A 12,295-nucleotide genomic window follows, 5' to 3' on the forward strand; every position below is an offset into this window, starting at 1 on the left:
CGCTCACCTGATCCACGGGTTAAATGCTGGAGTTAATAACGAAAGGCTGTTGTGCAGAAAATAACCGTATTGTAAAGAAAATAAAAGTTTTTTTTATGTATCTTCAACTTATATAACAATTGATTCAAATTCAAACAATACAAGAACAGTCTTCGTGTTTTATTAAGCTTCATTTTTAAAATAATAATGACTAGATTTTTTTGAAGGTCTTTTAAATCCAAATTACAAGACATTTGAATGAATTATAATAGACTATAACAGGCCCGTGTTGAAAAAATTATGGGTCATTTGACCCACCACCTGACCTATCTAGAATGATATAAGAGCATAAAATAATAAGATTCAGCACTATGACGTCACTTGTAAGCTGTCCACCTGAGTGCAGATGAGATTTCGAAGGTTCAGGTAGAGATTTTCTCCCCTTGTCTCCATGATTTTTGCACGGCGTTGCGGAATAATTGATTAAAAGTAGTATAGAAATAGTATGACACAGATGCCGTACAAAATCAAATGACCAAATTTACCCCGGCAACTGTCGAAAAATAAAAATAAATTCCGACTTTGTGGACCACCATTTTTGTACGGCATCTGTGTCATACTATTTCTATACTGCTTTTAAGCCATTATTCCGCAACGCCGTACAAAAATCATGGAGACAAGGGGAGAAAATCTCTACCTGAACCTTCGAATTCTCATCTGCACTCAGGTGGACAGCTTACAAGTGACGTCATAGTGCTGAATCTTATTATTTTATGCTCTTATATCATTCTAGATAGGTCAGGTGGTGGGTCAAATGACCCATAATTTTTTCAACATGGGCCTGTAGTCTATAATGAATATTTATTATTATTATAGACTTACTTGGTTTCAAAAACACTGAGTTCTTTGACAAGTTAACAGTTCATGCTATCAACTATATTTTATTTTTTGGTAAGAATCCTAATCCTAAGAAGGAATAACCGTCTGATAGCACTAAGTGCCAATTATCTTATATATAAAATTCTCGTGTCACAATGTTAGTCTGCATACTCCTCCGAAACGGGTGGACCGATTCTCATGAAATTTTCTGTGCATATCGGGTAAGTCTGAGAATCGGCCAACATCTATTTTTCATATGTACCACGGGCGAAGCCGGGGCGGACCGCTAGTAATTTAATAATTTTATATTAAATCAGTAATCAATATAAATTATATTCAATTTCTCTATATATATTGAACTGTTCAATAATTAATACCTCGATAATATATAGCCTCAAGCTAGGCATCACTTGGGCACTAATAGATTAGATTAATAGTTTTCGCTTTTTTATCTTCGCCATTGTTGCCTGGCAGAGATCACTGCGTAGTAATAAAGCCGCCAATGATTGTTCTACACCAATTCGGTGTCATGTTGTTTATTTTCTTATTGTATTTTATATCATGTATGTACATTGTACAATATAGTGTAATTAATGAAATAATAGACCTCTTTGTAGTCACAAACAACCAAGAGCCAACCAACAAGGCAATTAATAATGTGTTATAAGAAGAATAAACTTTATACGCAAATCCTATCACAATATTTAAAAGCTATTTAAATCAAATTTATCTGAATTCTAAACCTTTACACGCTTTCAATACGCAAGTCGTAAAATCTTGTAATTCTCCACAAATTTATTAGAAAAACAAATAAGTCTAAGACTAGACTGCTTCAATTTATTGAAACCTTATTATAGATCGTGTCTAAGCACTAACAAGATGTAACTTCTTTTGTTCTTGAGTTAAAGTTATTTTCAAAGCGTAAATAAGTAACAGACTATCCATTGAAGTACTTGCCTATTGGCTATTCAATTTTCTAAAGAAATGAAATGAGAGAATTTAATATTTTTCGTTGTATACGTGTAACTTTTGGATGTGTTCGATATAGCTTTTCCGTCTTACTAAGTTATCCTAAACTGAGAATTGCACTCGTACAGAATACGCATATTTAATCGATTCCTATAATTTAGGTAAGTTTTTTTAACAAATTATTAAATGGACTGAAATAACCTTGATTGTTATTGTTAAAAATTAGAAAAAAATCAGTTGCAAACATAATACGTACAATATGTCTTTTTTTCAACTACGTAACCGACTCGCACTTAGCCAAGTGGATTACGCCTTGCGGCTTATTCAAATGACATGCAAGTTTCTTTGAATGATTAATGAAACACCTTACGGGGCTTAATGCTGATGTATTACTAATTAATATTATCTGAATTTAATTAGCGATCAGTTATGTGCGTGTATGAGGTAATGTGTACATTAAATCAAATCATATATAGCTTGATAGCTTTGCCTAATTTAACGAAGTTATAGCACGTTATAGGACTCCAATTTGACAGGAGGGAATCATTATAATCATGAGAAGATTATAGAGATAATCTCATGTCTCAGATATTTACTCTCTAGTTAAAGTATTAGGTAAATAAACACAAAATTTGCGATTTAATAGCGCAATCTTTAGAGTGACCGCTCCGCAGGACGCCCATAACTTATATAAAAGTTATTCTTGGACAGAAAAATAACCATAATTGGACAGAAAAATAACCATACTTTACATAAGTACCTAAATATGATGTACTTTATATAAAAAAAAAAAACAAATTATATACCTTTTTATCTGCTCCGTACGAGCAAAACCAAAAAGTATTCACAGCGCATAAAAAATAAAATCGATTCTCGCTTTGTTTATGTATTTTAAACATGAGAACACTTTTTATACGCTTTTAAGATAACAGATACCAATAAAAAGATAAATCAAGCTCCATAAGCCCGGGACTCCAGGACCAATGATCTGTGAAACCGAATATTCGAGAATACCCAAAATATCTTTCATGGAACGCTTCGTTACTTTTGGGCGATGTTTAAAGCTATATTTTTGTATACAATATTATTATAGAGCAGGGAATAATAATACTGAAAGGTTTTTTTTTTGTTAATTAATTTAAACCAGTTGTTGTTCGTTCTACCGTAGTTGTACCGTACCGTACCGTACCGTACCGTAGTGTGTTGTACCGTAGTCGTAGTTGTTCTACCAGATACCCCTTTTTCACATACCCAAGGGTATAAAAATAGCCATAGAACCTATGGAATATAAGCATAAAATTTAATAAAAATCGATAAAGCCTTATCTGTAGATTGGTTACAAGCATATTGACATCATGATATGCTTTATAGCCGCACACACTAAATATATAGTATAGGAACACACTTGACAATGAAGGTTTTCAAGTATATAAAAATCAATATTATTTTGAAAACACAAAAAATGAAACGTTGGTAAATATTTAAATGGATATGTAGGTATGTATTTACATTATTGTATTTGAGACTTCTTTTCATGTAGGTACAGATTTATTTTTTATTTCTCAAGTAAATTCTATGGTCCGGGAGCCAGCAGCAGATTTTATGACCAAGTTCCTCTCAAGCGGTAATTAGTAAAATGCATCAAAGTATAGTATTATGAAGCCTCGTGAACGTCAGCTGGAGCTCGGTTGGGGGGAAGAGCGGTTGTAGCCTCCCGTATCAGCTGACGGTTTTTCCACCAAGATACAGCCAGCTGACATATATATTTATCCACAGTTACATATAAGCTATCATCAGGTAAATTTTTGTTTGAGAGGAAATAACGGAAAATAAATTTTTCTTTAAATTTAACTTTCATGTTCGAGACACCAGCTGACGTATAATACACCATGTTGTAACCAGCTGACTATTTTTTTTCGTTGAGATATTGGGTTAGCTACAATTTGACAAATTTTTAGCTGAGAGGAAATGAATGAATGAATGTATTTTTTTTCCTATGTGCGTGGGAGGCTCACCCCCCAACCGAGCGCCAGCTGACGTTCACGAGGCTTTATAATACTATACTCTCATGCGTCTGACGAATTATCTCTTGAGAGGAAATAGTTAACCAAATTTGCACCTGGCTCCCTAACCATACGAAATATCCGCCATAACCACGCGTAACAAAACTGTCTCAACTACTATTTAAATACGCCGAAAAATAGTATTTTCTGATGTTTGATTTTACGCGAGTATTATACATTTAGAAATTAAAGACTTTTTAACGGATTTTAAACGCGATTTATTCATTCTATTATTTTCCCGACGTTTCGAACACTTTACAGCGAGCGTGGTCACGGGGAGACTGAGATGTTATACGTCTTGACGGTCATTCAAAATCGCTCGCTGTATAGTGTTCGAAACGTCGGGAAAATAATAGAATGAATAAATCGCGTTTAAAATCCGTTAAAAAGTCTTTAATTTCTATACGCCGAAAAATGTTTGACTTTACTAATAACCACAGCCCTAAATAATAGTTATTCCCGCCAACTAAAAATTTCCGCCAATTACACCCCACTAAAGATCCTGTAAGCTAAAGGTGTCGGAAGGGGACAATTTAGAACCTCCTTGGCCGTAATCTTTTGTGAACAGGGCTGCCAACACGCGGAAAACATTTGACCTATTTTTTCGACTTGGAAAACTTTTTACTTCAATGTTTAATATAGCTTATATTTCATACTTGAAGTTATATTTATATTTAAATGTTTGTAGAAAAAAATAAAAGTACTTCATTTTTTTATATAATATTAAAAACGAAGAAAAACATTATTCCGATTATATTTTTCTAAGAAGTATGTTCAAATTTACACGAACTATTTTACAGTTTTATAATATTGGATTGATTCTACAATGCGTCTACTTGTTTCCTTTGCTGCTTTATGCTTCTAGTTTCTATGATGATAAGTAATCACAGTATTATTCTATAATTTCTTATATTTATTGAAGTGGCAACCCTACGACCACCAAAATAATGAGTGACTACTGAAAAAGTCGACGTTGGGATTTGTTACAATTTTTCTCCTCTTTTAACAAGCAAAGTTCTGGGTCTTCTCTAATTTTTCTCTCAATACTATCTTAATCGCATACTATCATAATATATCTTTTAAATTATTTATACCACAAATTATACCAAAGAAATAATGCGACTCATATTGTAAATTTAAAGTTTTGTATGAAAGTGAATAATATGTTTTTAATATCAAGACTTAGAAAGAGAGATTTGGATTGATTAAATATAGATCTGATAGTAGATTCATATTTGCTGTGAAAAATAAGATGTTAATCATATTATGTCATACCATAACATAATTTATATGATACTAGCTTTCCACCCGCAGCTTCGCCCGCGCAGTCAAAGAAAAACCCGCATAGTTCCCGTTCCCGTGGGATTTCCGGGATAAAACCTATCCTATTTCCCGGGGTAAAAAGTAGCCTATGTCTTTTCTCGGGTATCAAAATATCTCCATACCAAATTTCATGCAAATTGGTTCAGTAGTTTAGGCGTGATTGAGTAACAGACAGACAGACAGAGTTACTTTCGCATTTATAATATTAGTATGGATTATGTTCAATATTATACGAATAATAAATTATACATGAACCTGACAGAGATGATGACAATATGTTTCCATTCAATTCCATTGTAAATGTGAAATTGCTATAGTTTTCTGCGAATTTCTTCAAATCACATTATAGTTTTATTATATAGATATATACGATACGTATTAAGCGCGTCACACACGGTTGTGGGTCATTTGTAACAGGATGGCGCGGGCGGTTCTACAGGGGTCTTAGTACGCAATGACAAAAAGAAAAATGATGGTCAGAACGCTGATACCGGATACCTTAAGATACTGTAATATAAAATATTACAGTATCTTAAGATAAAATATTATAGCATCTTCACCGTGTGTGACGCGCTTTTTACTATACATATTAATATGTTTAGCATACATTATCACAATTACAATATAAATATAAAATAGTTTCAGACATATTCTCTGAAATACTGAAAAGTCGGCGAATTTTCATTGCCTGCTTTTTAGTTCAGGATCCATCGCCCATTTTTGCACTTGATTACTATCAAGCTTTAATTTTCCGTGAGTAGCTTTATTCTGATGAGACGTCCAATAATTTCTTGTACGAAACTCTCGATTGTGGTAGCTTACAGAGGTAACAAGGATAAAATGTTTTGATTTGATGGTTCTCAAATATTTATTTATTTATGTTTTGAGTTTGAGTCAACGATTCGACTGTATATTTTTGCGTTTGTTACCTCAGTTACAACAACTTTCGACTGGGTGAACATATTTTGATAATTATTTGTTTATTTGAAAGCTGGTGCCTGCCATGTACCATTTTAATTTTGGTTTCTGAAAATTTGAAGTGGGTTTTTAGTTAAAAAATTTAAAGATTCAGATAATAAAAAATATAGAACAAATATAAACACATTCTTCACAATATATTCATTCGCACCCTTAAATATTAACCCATTGTATTATTAATCCTCGCCTGCCATGATTGGTTTAGTTAAATATTCATTGGAACAGCCGAGTTTACTTCTTGATGGAAATAATTTACAATATTTCTGAACAGAGGCGAACAAGATTATTTATGTATTCCAGATTTATATAAAAGAGCTATTTTAATATTGGTGATAAACTGCCTGCTACGTATAAATTTGATAATTAAATCATATTTCTAGCAAGCAACCAAATAACTTTTATTTTGTAAAAGGTCTTTTACACTTTCCTAGAGTCCTAATTATTAATTCTTATAATAATAACTATCAGTTTTTTTTTCAGCACCGCCGCGAGGCGAGATACTTCTCAGTCAATAAAATGTTCCATTCTTTTCTGAGATTACCTACCAGACAAGAGCATAGTTTTTAAGAATTTATCATTTCGAGAAATATATATTATATACTATGCTATAACTATTCAAAAGTGCTCCTAGAAAAAGTATTATTGAATAAATAAATGTTTGAGTTTGAGTTTTACCATTGTATAGACGTCATATAAGTACATAGGGAATGATAGAGCGCAGACCAAAGAAGCAGAATACATCCTGACGTTTCAAGTATAATATAACGATAAAACGCACATATAATTGGATACTTATCACTTATAATACCACAAGAGCTTCAAAATTATCGGGTATTGGAAATGCCAGATAATGTTGAAGCTCGTGTGGTATTCGGGGGATTATTTTTCCGTCCCAAATGTCGGCCAATAATTTTACAATTGAATTCAACCTGTCAGTTTGACGTCAACTACCAGAGAAAATTTTCAAAAAATTATCAGTATAATACCATGTAGGTTGTACCACGTGACGTCGAATGGTGCAATTCTATTGGTCGATATTTGGGTCGGAAAAATAATCAGCATAAAACAATTTGTAGCAAAATACATTGTCAAACCGAGACGCGAACAGCAGCGTGATATAAAATAAATAATACCCACAAAAGAGCACCCTGTATATTGAAAATGTGCTATTTACAAACACATTGACGCGCTTCACACCCACACCAACACATACATGCATACAAGATGTCTTCCAGACCGATGAACTTGAAATATCAATAAAACTATGGAAACTTTGTAAATCCAAATATATGCAAGACGTTGTGCATTTAAAAATCTTTCGTATTGTAAAGGAGATCACGTTTCATACAAATAAACAGCCTTTTTACTTGATTTAGTAACAAATATATACTAAATACTAATATCTGAATAAATCATAAAGATAAACCAACTCATTCAAAGCAAAAATGTTCGTCGAATAATTAAAACAATAGTTAACATAAATGCCAAAACTTCATTATGATATAAATTAATTCAATGTACAAGCTACTTAAAATTTAAATGAAAAGCGCAAAGCAAACAAAGCAAAAACTTTCGCAAACGGCTCTTCCCGGATTGTATTCATAAGAAATTCAGTTAATTTTGCATACGATGCAACCCTTGTTTTAAGTTATTATTGTATAAAATTATCTGTTATTTTTTAATTGAATTAAAAGACAATAGAAAATCTAATAAATAAAATAAATCAAAAGCTGGTTTATAAAAATAATAAAACACGTCACGTAGGTATCTACATATTTGTAATGTTAAAATTACATAGGATATAGTTACAAGTTTAAAATAGTAATTATTTGAGTTTCCGAAGAATTACTGACTACTCAGTATGTTAAAATGTTTCTAGTAAAAGACGTCACATGTACTGAATAAATAAAAACAGCTAAATTCTCTATTTTACTAAATTAAGTAAGATATCAAATAACAATTCTAAAAGATTTACAGTAAAAATACAAATTTATATACCGCCTAATTTCGTTTGTTCAATAATAACTTGTGGAAGAAGAATTAGGGTTGCCCCGACCGATTTATATACCGAATTAGGGTTGCCCACAATAAATTTACGTTATTATTTTTATATATAATACTTTTAACATGAAAGGGTCGAAAATAAGCAAAGCGTGCAAAAAATACGTGACTGAAACCACGACTAGAGTTTTTAAATATTCAATCACTAGCGCGTGATAAAAGCCTATCAAAATAAAATTAAAAAAATTGGTTGTCTGTAAAGTCGGTTTACTGATGATAGTTAACTAGTTAGGAACGTGACAACGGCCGATTGTGCTTCTTTGTAGCTCTTTCCGCGCTCTCGCTAGCAGTTCAAGCCTTACATGGAACGCCTCAGAGCGAGGTAACGCCGCATGAGTCATGTTTTTTCGTGCGTGCAGCCGGCTATCGAATTATAAGACGTTGTCACGTCAAAAACAAGAGAATTTTTTTAAAGTCAAACCATTTTCCGAGAAATCTATGTTTGATATTGTAAATTCTTTTATATTTGAATAGGCTTTATATTGTCTAGAATAAAAACGTTTCTAAGGAAGATATAAAACTATTGCATAGCTTCTATCGCGGGCCTTGAGCGCGGGGACCGAATCCAGAAATTTCGTAACGAAAAAACCTCACGCTCCCCACTCTGACGGGCGCGGAGGTGTGGCATAGCATGCAATAGCTTTACCGCGGCAGTCCCCAAGTGCCACACGTCTTTTTTTATTATTTTATTAATATTTCCTTTAGAAATAAATATATATATTATGTTGAACACTTGAACAGTATTATAATAACATTTAGACGGTTTGTATTCTACGTTTCCATAAAATTGTCTAAAATACATTTTATTCTTACATTCAAGAGAAGAGCATTATAACAATTCATTGTGTTTATTCGCCCCATTTTTGTTATGTGGCGAATATACGAAATATGTTATCAGTTAAATTAAACGTGACGTGAAACCGCTCGTGTATCGCCTGCCTATATGTTAACAAACAACGATCTCAGCAGGCGAACACCCTTCGCGTAACGTAGGCAATAATGTCCATAAATATATTGCTTATTACGTAGATTGTTTTTACCCGACTGTGCAAAGGTGTATTCGTTTGATTAAAATTAACATAAGAGTTTAGAATTGTACCAAAAGCCTGTCCGAAGTAAAGTATAATGTTTATTTGTCATACTACAAAATAGCATAGAAAATAATATGGTCTACAGCGAAAGCAAAATAGAACCACACTATTGATGTTTGAAGTGATACTTCTTATTACCACTATTAGAGAGTAAAATTTCAAAGACGCGTCATGGCAATACCGTCACGTCATTTAGTAAGGCGAGGATTTTGTATCTTTAAATCTTCCCAAAGAAGTTTCACTTCTAACACGTGTGCTCGGCACACACACCATTTTTTTAAATAGTAATTTTAAACATAATACATTTCGTAAGTCTTCTAATATTATATATTTACGAATATATTGTTGATGTTTAATTGCGTAATTGAATAAAATAGTGTTGGTAAAACAATCAATGATAACGCGTCATGGCTTTTATTCATTGCCATAACGCGTCGTAGTTTAAAAGCATGTCGGCCTCAACACGAATTGGGTACGCTATGTGATCTTAATTTTCATAACGTATAGCGAGGGTTTTTTAAAGCCACAGCACGAATATTGTGATGTGGCTCGTTAACTATCTCTACGACGCGATATTTTTTATTTATTAGATATTTTCGAGCGTAACACACATACGCTAGACATAAAATATAATCCGAAATCGGATAATACAGTCTTATTCATCTTGAATGGCAACTGATCCCTCTGAGACTTGATTCTGTCAATCTCACGTTAAATCAGATGCTTAGAGACTGTATTTTGGGGTTTTAGTTAGTTGTTTATTCAAGCATTCTTTGTATTAGGTAAAATCAGGCTGAAGCCGATAGTCTCCAAAAATACATAACTCTCCTACTCTTAGGTAGTAGGAGAGTTATGAATTTCGCTTTTACAAATACGAACAAAAATAAAAACTCAAAAATTCATTTATTCTTTGAGTCTTCTTCTAGACGCACTTTTACATCGTCATAACATATTTTTTCCTACGAATAACCTAACTCTCCTTCCAGCTAAGTCGGTAACTTATTAGGTATATGCTTGTAAATCCAATGTTTATAGGCGTGTCTACAAACGATATAAGATCGGATGTCAGTGACAGGTTCGGATTTCCGACACGTCTAAAATCCTATGTCTAACATATATCAATGGCAGATGTTTTTGGAGACAAATAAACACCCTGTTATTGTGATTTCGAGAGCTATTTGGACTAGATCTTATATCTATACAAATAATATTTCTAGATAGCAATGTTTTTGTGTGTACGAAGTAATCTCTAGAACGTTTTTAAACTTTATTTCTAAAGTAGTAGTAAATAAAGATTTCTGTGTGAGGAAAAATGAAGAAAAATATTTTCTAAATGAAAAGTATTACCGCGTGGTACCCGGGTTAAGTGGTAATCAATTGCCATATGCTAATTCAGACATCCATCTGAAATAGATTCTTAAATTTAGTAATAATACTAACTAATCGATCTTTAACACTACAAATTTCGTACAGATCCGTTCAGTGGTTTTCTCGTGAAAGAGTAACAAACATAATATACTGAAACTATGATATTAAAAAATAACTAATGTACGATTCAACATGAATCAATAAACAAACATAAAGACATTTTAAAATTGTCTCTATAATATGTTAATCACATAAACCAACAGGACAAATTAAGTCCTATCCGATTTAACAAGCTATTTAACTTTTTATTCGTCGATAAATCCATCCCAATTTTTAATCCTTGTTTAAGCACTTGTTCGTTATCGTGATTGAAAAATTGTGAACTATGTAACTTTTACGACGAGAGACCATCACGTTGCTGATACTATAACCATTGTCTGAAACGATTTCGTACTGGCTTCATGATTGTTTTCCGTTCCGTTCCGTTCCAGCCTTTTAAGACGTCCACTGCAGGACATAGGCCTCCCCCAAAGATTTCCATAACGACCGATCACCAGCGGCCTGACTCCAGCGGCTCCCCGCCACTTTGATCAGATCATGATTGTTTATAACCACACAATTATTACACATCACCATTAGCCTATATACGTTCCCACTGCTGGGACACGGGCTTTCTATGAGGGTACAAGCCTTAATCCACCACGCTGGCCAAGTGCTGGTTGGCGCATGTCGCATATATCGTCATAGTCATCGAACTTCTGATTCTTCGACATGTTGGTTTCCTCACGATGTTCTCCTTCACCATTTGAAATGAGTTCACTTTTATGACACATTTCATATAAATATAAAAAAGGTCACGATATAACACTTTTATATCATCTTTACGGTATTTTATCGTATTGTTATCGCCTTTTGTGAAGTAGCTTGAAAAGCATAATGCTCAATTATTTGGTACTTAATCTTGTAACTTTTATAACTGTATTTGTTAGTCGAATAATAATACAACTCACTTTAAATCGCCTTAAAAATATATAACCTAAATACAAATTTAACTTATTACTTATTAATAATCTAATATATCACAGAAAACCGCCCAGTCTGTTAACGGCCTAAACCCATCTTTGTATAGCGAGCAATGATTATAGCACTCAATCATGAACGGCCATTCGCACGTTGCGTCCGCACAAATATACTACTTTAATCAACTGGCAATTGAATGCCGAGGGTTTAAGGCTGAATTCATACAAAACTTTTTTTATTGGAAATAAATCCAAGGCTGTATTCAATTCGTATAAAAGTATGGAACGGAAGATTTCACTCAAGACACACGCACATTAAACATTCACACACACTCTCTTGAACAATACACACACACACATATTGCATACAACAATCAATTCTCATTACCTACGTAAAATGTTAACAATTAAGGCTGCATCTATCAACTAACCCCCTAAATAATCCATCAATGAAATACATCTTTTTCCATCTTGAGGGCTTTAACCCCTAGAGGTAGTATTTGTTAATAAACAGAGTCACAGTCTGTGAAAAACGTATTTCCAGGATTCGCTTTTTTGAAGACAT

At 33.0% G+C, this 12,295-nt stretch overlaps 2 protein-coding genes and 1 long non-coding RNA gene across 4 annotated transcripts in view; 1 reads left to right on the forward strand and 2 right to left on the reverse strand.

Moving 5' to 3' along the window:
- Positions 1–12,295, reverse strand: part of LOC149480807 (potassium voltage-gated channel protein Shaw-like) — a 178,748-nt gene that overhangs the window by 163,333 nt on the left and 3,120 nt on the right. The window lies entirely within an intron of this gene.
- Positions 1–12,295, forward strand: part of LOC149480808 (uncharacterized) — a 369,189-nt gene that overhangs the window by 75,555 nt on the left and 281,339 nt on the right. The window lies entirely within an intron of this gene.
- LOC149480812 (uncharacterized) overlaps positions 1–12,295 on the reverse strand; it is a 121,048-nt gene that overhangs the window by 878 nt on the left and 107,875 nt on the right. The window lies entirely within an intron of this gene.

Source organism: Colias philodice, chromosome 17 (assembly GCF_061535455.1).
Source record: "Colias philodice isolate Cphi_HAF_F1 chromosome 17, ilColPhil1 Martin Lab GWU primary, whole genome shotgun sequence".
Classification (NCBI taxonomy): domain Eukaryota; kingdom Metazoa; phylum Arthropoda; class Insecta; order Lepidoptera; family Pieridae; genus Colias; species Colias philodice.